The sequence below is a fragment of the Amblyomma mixtum genome, chromosome 6 (assembly GCF_055824585.1).
Source record: "Amblyomma mixtum isolate Tamu chromosome 6, ASM5582458v1, whole genome shotgun sequence".
Taxonomy (NCBI): domain Eukaryota; kingdom Metazoa; phylum Arthropoda; class Arachnida; order Ixodida; family Ixodidae; genus Amblyomma; species Amblyomma mixtum.
In genome coordinates, this window is record NC_143017.1 from 64,392,850 (window position 1) to 64,405,746 (window position 12,897).

General features: G+C 45.5%; 1 long non-coding RNA gene across 1 annotated transcript; it reads right to left on the reverse strand.

Annotated features, from left to right (window-relative positions):
* Nucleotides 1–433: 433 nt before the first annotated feature.
* Nucleotides 434–10,661, reverse strand: LOC149339244 (uncharacterized). Its single transcript, XR_016283496.1, has 4 exons — nucleotides 10,537–10,661; nucleotides 10,383–10,440; nucleotides 9,815–9,967; nucleotides 434–614 (listed from the first exon to the last, which is right to left on the reverse strand). It is a non-coding gene; the product is annotated as an uncharacterized LOC149339244 (long non-coding RNA).
* Nucleotides 10,662–12,897: the final 2,236 nt, after the last annotated feature.

The window sequence follows — 12,897 nt, forward strand, 5'->3', positions numbered from 1 at the left end:
CGTCAGAAACAAGCGCGCAGCAAAAAATGCAGTTGCAGAGCACGTGCTGTCCACTGGCCACGAGATAGGCTGGGATGAGGTGGAAATCTTGGCGACGGAAAGAAACCTATCTGCAAGACTGCATCTAGAATCCCTAATCATCCAGACAACGGCCAACACGCTAAACAAGAATCAGGGCACGCTACATCATACTTACGTGAAAAGATTGCAGAAGATTCTGAAGCGTATATAACCATCCCTTCTTCTGTGACAGCCTTATTGTGAACAAGGGCCCCGTATGGGACCGGAAACGTCATTTTTCATCTTTCGACTTGGTCAGTGACCCAATTTTCATTTGTGAATAAATCATGCTTCGCCCTGACCAGACGGTGTTCCGTCGAACCTTGGACTAAGTAATCTATTCATATGCTTCATTAATCACCGACAAGGCACGTTGGTAGGAATACTTTATTTGGCACAGCAGTTCTGGCAGCAATGGGTATATTGTCATTCTGCTTGTAGGCCAAGGTGCAGACTTGTGAGCATGTTCTTGAGCCAGTAGCCTGGAACGATGAATAGGTGCCTTGGACCAGAGAATGCTGCGTCATGCAAGGTCGGTTGCTGCAGTCCCTCCCCTAGTGTCAGCCATATGCAGGGTTGGATGCCATGAAAAGAGAAAACAAAAGTGGGCAAGCTCAGAAAAGTAAAATGCAATTAATAAACCACCAGGAGAAACCCACAAACAAATGCACACACAAAAAAAATGGAATGCATGCAAGAGAGAAAAAGATAAGAACATCTCCCAATTGTGTTCAGGAAAGTAAAAACAGTGCTAAATTCTACACAAACCACACAGAGAGACGGACAAGACGGGCGCTGCAGTCTGTGTGGTTTGTGTAGAATTTAGCGCTGTTTTTACTTTCGTGAACACAATGTCACACCAACTAGCCCAGGAAAAGGTACTGTTAAACATCGCCCAACAGACTATCGCAGCAGCCTACGCACTCCTGTAGTGGCCTTGTGCATGGACATTTGAAAGACCTTAAAAAAAAAAAAAAAGGATAAAAGCAACATTGTTGAAGATGTGCTGGAAGAACCACACTCAAAAAGAAGTGTGCACAGAGCTCAAGAGAGAATGAAAATAGTCAAGACAAACAACGGAAGGTTTTCACTGGGTCAGACCAGTACTAATTAAGAGAATGAAATTATCAGGTTTCAAGTTTTGGCAGTTAAGCTTGGCCAACCCACAACACGCCGCATTTTGCAGCTTCCGACACTGGCACACAGGAGGTCAAAAGCTCCATATACTAAACCCAAAATCTTAAAATGGGGGACAACAAATTTTTGGTTGGTGTCTGTTTTTTGGTTGGCCCCAGGGCACATATACATGACACATGCTGCACGATTCATATATGCACTATAAATAATTTATTACCGTGCTACTTATACTGAGCGGTTTCGCTTTCTGAGCGCCGGGGTGTGTTATGACGTCACTCCCAAGGAAGAGCATCAACCCTGGTCACGCGGGCTCCAAAAGTAGACAAAGGGACTGCTGCGTCGTCTGCTCTCGTACACATGCTGTGCATAGCAGGGCTTTTCGAATTGCCGGCCGGTCCTATGACATGCTTAGCAAAGCCAAGCAGGTGAGGGGCAATGTCGAGTTCTGAAACCAAGCAGCTCACTTGGGACGATCTCAGTCCGAATACGTGATTTCAGCATTGTATTTTGCTTTGGAACACTCTGGTTTGGTTTGGTTTATGCGGTTTAACGTCCCAAAGCGACTAAGGCTATGAGAGACGCCGTAGTGGAGGGCTCCGGAAATTTCGACCACCTGGGGTTCTTTAACGTGCACTGACATCGCACAGTACACGGGCCTCGAATTTCTCCTCCAAAGAAATTCAGCCGCCGCGGCCGGGATCGAACCCGCGTCTTTTGGGTCAGCAGCCGAGCACCATAGCCACTGAGCCACCGCGGCGGCCGCTTTGGAACACTCTGCCCATTCCAAAAGGGTAAAAGGGTGCAACAATTTCTGGGAGTCTTTTTGGTGATCTTGCGAGTATATTGCGCATTCACAAGCAGATAAAATTTGTTTTGTACAATGCATTTTTAAAATAAATATTTGCTTTCCTTGCGCTTTGCTATGTATGAAATTAGACCTAGTTCTCAGCAATGCTCCTGTTCCCGTTGCAGCTTGGATAAGCCCTTGTGATCTAGATGCCCACTGAAAGCAGCATCTGCTTGCATTGGATGAAATGCACCCAGTGCAGTGCATTGCTGCTATCCACATTGCACATAAAATAAGAATCTAATCCCACTCAAACAAATATCTTTCCGCAAGGTTTACATAGTCGAGTTTCCTTGCGGTGTGCACAGAATAACAAAAATCTGCGGACAAAAAGACTAAAATGTAGCCGTTAAATGCATTCCTGAGTTAAATATGCTATCTAGGCGAGCTGAAGCATTCAACAAAGAAAATTAAAACTGGGTGTCCAGCAAGCTACTCATTTTGAATTCCCGACGGCCGAAGCGAGAAACATAGTGGCGATAATAATGGACAGTATACATGATCAATTCACAGAAAAAAATTAATGAAGCTGCAAAAGCTGCATTGAAAAGAGATTTGCTTCCCCTGTTTGAGAAAGCTCCTTTTACGAAGTCCATCTCTTTATTATAGGTGGCTACCCTTTTCTTCATTCTTCCCAGCATTTGATGTTCTCTACCAAGTGCGTGGCAACATCAATTTTTTCATTTTGAAGCAGATAACAGCAATAAAATTCACAGAAAATGCAACTGAATATTCTAGAGTAGTTCAGATATCAATACAGATAGTTACAATTACAATAAAAACATGTTTCCTCAAAATGCAGCAATGAAACGGAATATTCTACACCAATATTTTACTTCTCATAATTTATCACATCCTAATGCTTACTAAGCATCTCAGTGAATGAGAGGAAATCATGTAGAAGGGTAAAATTTGCCCAAAGCATAACTGTGTGCAGGGAAAAACCTGACAGCTTGAATTTGTAAGGTGGCAAGTGGAGATGCTCTTGTCACAGTTCACACTGAAAAGGCGCATGACGTGATGTGGCACACTGCTGAGAAACAAAAGATTCCACGAAAAATCAATGAACAGCAGCTCAAGCCACAACGCGATTGAGAGCTTTAACAAGACTACGTCTTCCATGCTGCCTCGTGACACCTAGAGACAGATCCAACCGTGAAATGCTGTCCCAGATGCACCATTCTTGACGGGACATGGCCCGCTTAACTTTTGTGTATGGGTTTCACCACACTGGAATCCCTAGCCATAACGGGCCCACAGATGCTGGCACATTTCAATTCAGAATCTCTGCAGCAATTTTGGCAGCTGTTTTCCTTCTCACCAGACGAAAAGTGCCTCAGTGATCTGGGCTCTTAGATTTGGAAATTTCTTAAAATTATGCTCACAAGTTTCTGCTCTCTTTTAATGGTTCATAAGAGTGGTGGCCATATGTGCTTTTACAGAAGAAACAAAGAGCACCACTTTGAGAAAATGCTGGAAAATTATCTAAACGAAACACTCCGCATGCTTTCAGGGGATTCATAAACTTCTCATTGTACTGCCAGAGATTATTTCAGGCTTTCAAAGGTTGGTTTTTAAATCAGTGAAAAGTACTGCCGTTTCCTGCCTTTCCAATGAAGGCACCCTGTGCTCACACTGGCATCCCTTTCGACAGCAGCAATGCCATGGGACAAGCACCAAGAGATTTCCATAAAAAATATCAGCTTCCTATGACCTTATCACAGCTCGAACTGCAGAGAAACTAGCCTCTATTTGCTTGTTTCTGCAATGGCCCACAAGATTGATGAGGCCTGAGAGCAAGATTTTCAGATTGATTTTGATGCCATGCTAGGGTGGCGTGGCTCCTTGCATGAGTACACTGAAAGTGCATGAACTCTGCACATTGCTACGACTACGGCTTATTCCACAGAAAATACTTTTGAATGCAGCTATGTCTATCCATATGCACCAGCCCAAATTAACTGTCGAGTCCGGGAACCTGTACAGAATGAACCAGTATATACAATGCTCACATCATGGACGACAAGAAAAAGGCACCCAAAACAGACAGGCTGCCATGCCTCATACATGTTAGAAGCAAAAATATGCCACGCCAATGTGAACAGACCGTGTGCTGGGCACTCACAGTACCGCTGAAACTTGCGGCAGACCACTGCGTTAATTCCAGTCAGTCCTTTTTTCCAACTTGGCCACTTTCTTGATCGTATTCCTCCCAATTCACTCATTTTTTACAGGTAAAGAAAATTCCCCTGATGGTTCAAGGTTGCTACACACCCTGTAAAGCCATCACAGCCCTTCAGAGAAATATAGTAGAACCTTGCTATTCTGTTCTTGGTTCGTGTAATCTGCCGTATAACCCAAAAATTATGCAAGTTACACTATATTTCTTCACAATATAAATCCTGGATAACTTTCTGAAACGATTCCCCGGTGTACATGTCCATAATTTCGTCAAATTCTGACGGCATGGTGCATTCATTGACTAAGAGGAAATGCCAGCCAAGCTAGTCATCATTTTTCGATACTTTGCCCAAATGCACTTGAGCACTGCGGAGAAGGCTATGAAAAAAAGCAAGGAGACAAAGCATCCTAAGAGCAGCGGCGGCTCCTCCACACTACACAAATGCATTGGGACAAAGTATCTGAAAATGCAAAGGAATAGTTGATGGACTGGATGTGCCATGAAGCTCCAGCCCCATGAAAAACGAAAATATAGAAAGAACTTGCAAGCGCTAGAAAAAGAGCTTTCCAAAATTTGTGCCAGCACACACACACACACAAAACTTTTAATGAAGTGAAAGTGCCAATAAATGCCAGGGATTAGGAAATGGCGCAAAACCTGGACATGGAGACAATCACGTGCAGACCAGCAATCAAATTTTTCGAAGCTCCTAATTCAAGCTTCTTGCATAAAACAGCACTTGCAACATCCAAGAAAAAAATAATAAAAGGAGACAAAAAAAGGGGGGGAGGGGGGGAAGGTGGCAAAAAAATTTGCAGACACCATCACGTCAGGATTTAGCATTAATTGAAAAGCAGAGTGCAATCACCTTGAAATCAGTGGGTGGCCAAGCGGCTGCCTAGGGAATTTCTCAGTGCCCTTAAGTCCTTACGCAAACGATACACACCACCCAGCTTGCCATATGTGACAATGCCCATGGGAAAAATGAATATTACACACCACACAGCATGTGCAGAGGAGGGAATGGCCACGAGCATTTTGGAGCAGTCTTTGTCGCAAGCCAAAATTCCATAGGAGCAGTTTTCCAGTTTTGTAGCCAGTGACCAATACTGAGAGAAGGTAAAGATACGTATATGCCAAAGTTTAAAAAACTACTGGCTGCACAGTTTTTTTAAAATGCATATTATTTAAAAGGAAAGTTCATGAGTGCTTTAATGCATACGCCACACTGACATAATAAGACATGTTGCTGACATGCCTAGCCTACTTGCAGCTGCTTGACGCATCTGGAAAGAGAGAACTCTTCCCTCCCATTGTAAGGAAAGGGGGGTGCCAGCCTGTCCCCACCACACCCGAGGCTCGTCACTAACCTGTTTGCAGGTGCAGGTGTACGAGCAGCCACGACCCTAGCCATGCAGACGTGCCACTGCTATAGCTACTGCTTATCGCTGTCACATGACTTGGCCTTTCTGCAGCAGATTTCAGTTTTCCTCCATGCGCCGCACCTATCATTGCTGCGTTGCCGGCTGATCTGCGCCACTGTGCAGCTGTGGTCCGGCCCCTTCTCATTGCGTTCTCATATTACCAACGCTGTCATGGATAGCGTGCTTCCCAAATTAAATAAGCTGCAGTGTGTCACATCAGGGCGAAGCTCTCAGTATTGACAGCCACGCTGCCTGTGAAGGGCTCTTTGCAGATGTTCTGCAGCAGGATGGCAGTGTCATCATCATCATCAGCCTGACTACGCCCACTGCAGGGCAAAGGCCTCTCCCATGTCTCTCCAATTAACCCTGTCCTTTGCCAGCTGTGGCCGTATCCCGGCAAACTGCTTAATCTTATCCGCCCATGTACCTTTCTGCCGCCCCCTGCTATGCTTGCCTTCTTTAAGGACCCTTAAGGACCAGCGGTTATTTTGCCTTAGGATTACATACTAGTGCACTGCACGGGCTCGGGCCGGGCCGGGACATGATCTGTTTTGCCGGGCCTGGGCCGGGCTCGGGCCTGAAGTTGCGGGCCCGGGCCGTGCTCGGGCTCAAAGCTGAGGACCCGAGTCGGGCTTGGGTCCGTACAGAAACGGCTGGTGTCCGGCTATTCATTAACTATTGCAGAGTGAAGTACACAACTGCGGCATTGGAGCAGCGACACGGATGAGCTATGGGTTATAGTACTCGCTGAGAAAAAAACTAAGCTTTATTCATTGACTTATTTGTTACACGCTGCGGTGACTTACTGGTCAAGGTGCTTGATTACTGAGCCGGGGAACAAGGGTTTCCTTCTAGCCTCGGCAGCCGCATTTCTATCTAGGCGGGAAGCATAACAGCCATGTACTTTGCAGTACCATTGCTCGTCGAAGAAACCCAGGTGGTCGAAATGATCCGGTGGCCTCTGCTTCGGTGTCTCTCACAGCCTGACTCCCCTTGGGCCGTTACGCCCCAAAAACATAGCTTTTATTTTATAGCTATATTTTTCTCGTGTCAGAAAACTCACGAACTTAAGCGCATTTGGTTTTCTTTTTGATCAGCTGACCGGAACGTCTCGTACATGAAATAGCCACAAAATCTCGCGAGAGTTGGTAAATCTCATCTCATAACCACATATATCCCTCCTCGCTTCTTCCGCCTAGTTGTCATGACAAGTGTTTTGCACTGTAAGTTATCGCGCGTTATCTTCTGCTCCACCAGCAAGAGTAAAATTCAACCTGTCTTAATTGGCCATTGATCACCCGTCATCCCAAAACATACCTGCACACTATTAGAAATGCATTCGGAAAGAACATATCAGTTTAGGACGCTTATAGTCTTCAAAACACACACCGTGAAATACTCAAGCCTTTTAGCTTTTCGTTTCTGCTGAAAGGCGACCAGTTCGGCTATGAGTTCAACCTGTGAGATCGCGTTTACTAAAAAATGTCATCTCAGTGCTTGCTAGGCAGCTTTAATGTCTATATTTCTGGGCGGCAAAATATAACTGATTAAAATCATAGGAAAATGCAAAGTAGTCTATTACGCGCGCATGCAGCCCTTTTTATTTGGCTCTCGGAACTTCCGAGTTTATCTTTGCGCACCTACACGAGATCGCTGTCCAAAAGACGGGCCTGGCGAGCAGTATTTTTAATCACTTCCTTCTGGGTTAAAAAGAACCAACTTTCTGGTTTCAGAACCTTTGTCGGCCAGTTTCTTATCGGTCTAGTAGCAGTCTACTTGCTCAGAGTGAGCAGTAAATCTCAAGCGTTACTCTGAAACGGGCCCGGCCGGGCCTGGGCTGGGCTTCACTCCGTGATTCACGGGCCGGGCCGGGCTCGCTAGAGCGATAATTTAGCGGGCCCGGGCCGGGCTCGGGCCTCAGATTGAGGCCCGTGCAGTGCTCTGTTACATACCCTGCTCAAGCCACATTCGAGGCTGAACGGTAGCTATGCAGTTAAAAGGTTTCGTGTGCACATTAAAAAAAATTGATCAGGAATCATTTTTTATCAGGTAAGTGGATATATTCAGGCCGCTTTCAGTTTGGGCATATTGCCGCTTTGCACATAGTTTTTCTGCAGTGCTACGAGGTACACCTTAATGAGGTTTCACTGTACTTATGACTAGTAAGGTTGCTGAATTTGATGCGTTTCAATGTGAAATCTGAACTGACTGATACACCTCCTGCAGTGAGGCCCATGACCCAAGTGTAAAAGTGAAGTTCTGATCTACTGCTATGCGATGCATTCAGAACAGGTGCTGCCCTTGATGGCCTCACAGATAACTTTGACAACAATGGCAACACAGACATCAAAGTTTGCTCTCCACCATTGGTGCCATGTTTGCTGCTGGTCTAATGTCATTTTCCACAGTGGCCCACTCACAACTCACCTCAATCCTGACCGCGGTGCCAAACCAGCAAACAACATATAAGTGGTACTGTGCGGATGGATCTTATGGCCATGCCACTGCTCTAATTACATCACACCAATTTCTCTCACTCCCATGGCAACATTCCGAGCAAAGGTGGGGGAAGGAGGAAGTTGGAGCACCACAAAAGCCAAATGTACAACAGGGACACAATGCAGTGGCCTCGCTCAAAGCTCTTGCCCAGAGCTCAAACAGCACAGGCATGTCTGGCTGAGCTTACAACTTTTGTCACACCCAAGTTGACAGCTCACCAGCCACATATACCGCAACAATCACACACGCCAACAGTGCAAGATCTGGCGATATGATGTTAAGCCATCTGTGCTTTAACCAACCCGAAATTCTTACCACTCAGTCCAGTAGATGACTTCGGTTCTCTCCGGCGATACACACAGCCATTACTGTTTACAGCTATGGTAAATTATCATTTCAACCTCTCAGATTCCCTCATCAAGAGGCATGAGGGCAATTGATTACTGTTTGGTTCTTCGGACCAAGAGGCATTAAGGAATAACTACAATTTCTGGGTAAACACTCCCTGAAGGGGCCACAGAAAATCCTCCACCAAAGCTGCAAATTATACTGTCTGAACAGAAACTACTTTTTGTTGTTTATTTATCAGTTTATCTGTACCTCAACGGCCCAAAGGCAGCATTACATAAGGGGTGGGCTGACATGTAACCTCCTGCCACAGAATTTTTCACAAAAAGCAAACTGAAGAGCTAAACTGCCCATCCACATCTTTGAGGCTTTTTTTCCTCTCATAGTTCCTGCTGCACTGGAAGCCCTATGTTGGTGCTTGAACCTGAATGCCACACACCCATAGGTGTGCAGCATAGCACCACGTAAGATCATGACAATGCCGCATTTGAGGTCAAGAGGTGCAAGTACACAAAACAGTAGGAACGAAACGAAAACACTAATGCTGTGTGAGTCATCCCTGTGCTCTATCTTTTGGCTGCCTCAAAAAGTGAAACTACAACAAATATCGACTTTTAACTTGTGGGGGGAAAAAAAAGAGAGAAACATAGAAGGAACAACACAAACAACGCCTCGTCCTTGTCTTCCATGTGTTCTTCAAATATGGGAACTACTCCCTCATTCAGCTACCTGTCCTACCTACATTCGCCTATGGCTTCTCGCCTCTGCTTGTCTCTAGGAGCACAAACGTTCCCGGTTTCACAACAGGAGGCCCACTTTCAAAATTATAATTTGCTAGATCCGTAACAGCAGAGTTGCTTTGTTCACTGTACGGGCAGGCTTTGTTCACCTGGTGTCTGCAGGTGAAAGCCACATTAAGAGTTAATGTTCCCACATTTTCTTTGTTTTTTCTTTCTACTTGACAGCCAGGGCGAAAAACTGCCACTCACCCGTGCAAAGCAAATGGCCACATAATCATCATTACCACAATGACCTGTCACACACTGCAACAGTGCCTTGTGAGCTTTATGCAACTCACAAGCTTCCAAAATATCAAAGGACATCAAGCACTTTGTCCACAATGTTCCCCTTCTTAAGGACTCTTTGCAGTATCACCTGTAATAAGCTCTTAATAAAAGAAAGCTTGCTTTTCCAGTAGCCTCATGCGCTCCATGCTAGTTAGCTACGTGGGTCCAATCACCTTCCCCGTGTAATACTGAAGCTCAGTGCAGGTGGCACAGCACTAGTTTTAAAATTCACAGGAGGTGGAGAGCTCACCTAGTGGCGCCTTAAAGCCTTTGCTGCTTCCGCATTCTATCGTCCCATTTTGTTCAGCCTCTGCGCCAGCAAGAGAACGCCGGACTCGATGCAGGAATCGGGAAGGTCCGTGCATACAAGTAAACTGCATTTCGGTTTTTCAAGTGCCGTTTTCTGAAATGGAAATAAATTTAAAAGAACATGTTTACGCGCTGCAGACACCAAAGCGTAATCGCTTATCTAGCCGCATTTAGTGCCCCTGTTTCGGAAAGCGGCTCGTATGGATAAACAGCAACACAACTGTAAAATGAACCATTAAATCAGTAATCTATACACTTTCCTATTAGCGGGGGCACAAAAAATCGGACCGCGCACAAAACTCACCGCATAAACGGTTAGTTCAACTGGACTGTTGTCAAAAGTTTCCCGCCTTTTTTTTCGGGCGCAGGCTAACCATGCCTGTTTTACATGACCAAAAGTTACGCTTGGCCGGGCTGACAAAAGGTACAACATACTCAGCGCATATTCTCTTCTGTCGAACTGCACTGAGCTTTTGAGCAGAACTCAGGATAAAACAGACGAGTCTCACCTTTAGGGCCTTTGTGTCCACTGCCGGGCAAGCGGGCTCAGTGCTAGTCCTGGGTGATCTGCAAACACAAAATATTCGGGCGCAAGGAAGTTCAAAATGAAATGCCGAATGCCATATAACGGGCAATCACTCAATACATACAGTACATACATACCAAAAGACAGGAAGAACAGAGAAATTGCTCACGGGCAACACGAGCGCGCGTAGCTCCCACCGTCCGTCCATTCTCCTACTGCAAGCAATGCTCGGCTCGGCTGTAGCTCGGCTCAAACATGACAAAAACAACAAAAAAATGGCCGGACGTGGCGTCATTTTTCAAACCGGATGCGACGTCTCGGGTGAAAATAACGCTTGCGTTATTGCGACCGGGTCGCAGGAGACACTTCCCGGAGAACCTGCATTGCGTGTCAGCGGCAGTCGTGGCAAGATATTCACGTTTTTTGTTCTTCTAGTACAGTTTTTCTTGCGGTCGTCGTGCCCGCGCTGCTGTGTTTCGTTGTGGTTTCACTGGAATTCAGCTGAAACAACAAAGGCTTGCCCAGAGGATGACGTCAATGGTGAGTGATTTCTAGACTTCCTTTGTTGTGCTGTGAGTTGTGTTGGTTCTTCGTGATAGTTTGATAAAGTGTTACATTCGTTGTATCATGAAGAGAATGAAGTGTTTGCTAAGCGAAGTGTCCATTCAGCAACGACGCCGAAGAACAGCAGAGGTTGTTCACGACGAACTAGAAAACTGTTTTTCTGTTGTTGGGCTTGATAATGGTCATGGCAGCAGATTGTACGCAACATGAGCAGAACAGTATCACGATGCCTTTTGATCGCATAATATTATTTTATCCTCTTTATCAGCGCCAGGCGAGGACGCAGTTGAAAGCCGCAGTTCACTTGTCGGATTTTAGCACCGCTAGCAGCATCTCTGACATAGAAAGGGCAACATAGGAGTTGTCGCGGATTTCTGACAGTAAGGAGTTGGTGGTTTATGAAGATAGGATGACACTTGAGTCTGGTGCCGCTACTCAATGTCTAGAGCACGACTTACGCGAGTGGGCAATTAATAGCCTGCTTCTCACCTGCATTCCCTGCTTAAAGTGCTGAGGCCATACCATCCAGAGTTACCCACGGATGCTAGAAAATTACTAAAGACGCAGAGGCATACTGATCCAGCAGTGATGACCGATGGTCATTACCACTACTTTGGAATGTTTCGTTCTCTGGAAGAACATGTGCATGTTCCTTAACGTCTGCACTTTGTGCGAGGGCATTGCACCAGTTCTCATGCATTCTACTGGAAGATAGCATAAATCCAGCGGCATTTTAAGCAAGGAACCAGAATTTATTCTTTCACTCGAAACTGACGCTGCTGCACTATACTAGTCTTTGCCCTCTCATTCCCAATCAGATGTATACCCTTATAACCAACATTTATGGGACTGTGCAGCGATTTGCGCCAAGGGTAAGAAAAGTGAAATATTCATTGGTGTTCAATCATCCTTCATCATCGTCAGCCAGACTATACCCACTGCAGGGCGGCAGCCTCTCCCATATTCCCCAAATTAGTTCTTTCCTGTGCTAGCTGGATCCACGTGACCCCTGCACCCATCATCAGTTTGTGATCTAGCTTATGTAGCCCAGGAAGAATCGGCCATTAGCAACTTTGCCTTTCAAATTGTGCACAGCAGTGAGACTGAAAAAGACTATAGGCTGGGCCTGCCCTCTTCGCTCGGTTTACTTTGTTGGCCACCTGCCATGGCACAACTGAGGGAAGACAAAGGGAGTGATGTGCAACCACCTCCAACCGGCTACGCCTTCACCTACAAACGCCCTTGTGGTTTTAAGCAATTGAATGGTCGTCCCCATGGATGACATCAGTATGTCCGCTTGTAAGGCAATATTCAAGCGAGACAGCAGCACTGGCTGTTGCTGTGAGGTGCGGGAATGGGAATTTTTGTTTGTAAATTATTTGCTTGCTTTGGAGGAATTTTAGGTGGCATGAATAGTCGATGTCTTTTATGTAATGAATGCATTTTTTAGCCACTTTCAGAACAATTTGTTGCTCAGGCTGTTAAAATATGCTCGCGGTGACAGGGAAGGGCATTTTTTTTTCACTATTTTGGTTTGAGCCAAGTGACTGGACATAAGTTCTTTAAATAGAGCTGTCCAATGTTACTTGAGGAGTGTAGAAGATTTGTTATTAGGCGTGTATGCTTATATTAGGAAATTTTTTGTTCTTTTTTTTGCAGGGATGCAGCTTCGCTTGTGACATCATGAATTAGAAGAGACCATCATCGTGAGCAGCTGGAGGCTACCAGAAGACAAGCATATTTTAGACGTGCTAAATTGTTCAGGCAAATGTTGACAGTACTTTAAATTTGTAGTTTTCCAGTGCAACGGTGCACGACCAAAGAAGGGAAGAAGGATACTTGAAGAAAACAGCGCAGCAACAGGGACAAGAGAGAAGATGAGACAGGTGCTGACTAGCAAGTGAAGGTTTATTGAAAAGGAACGCATAAAACAT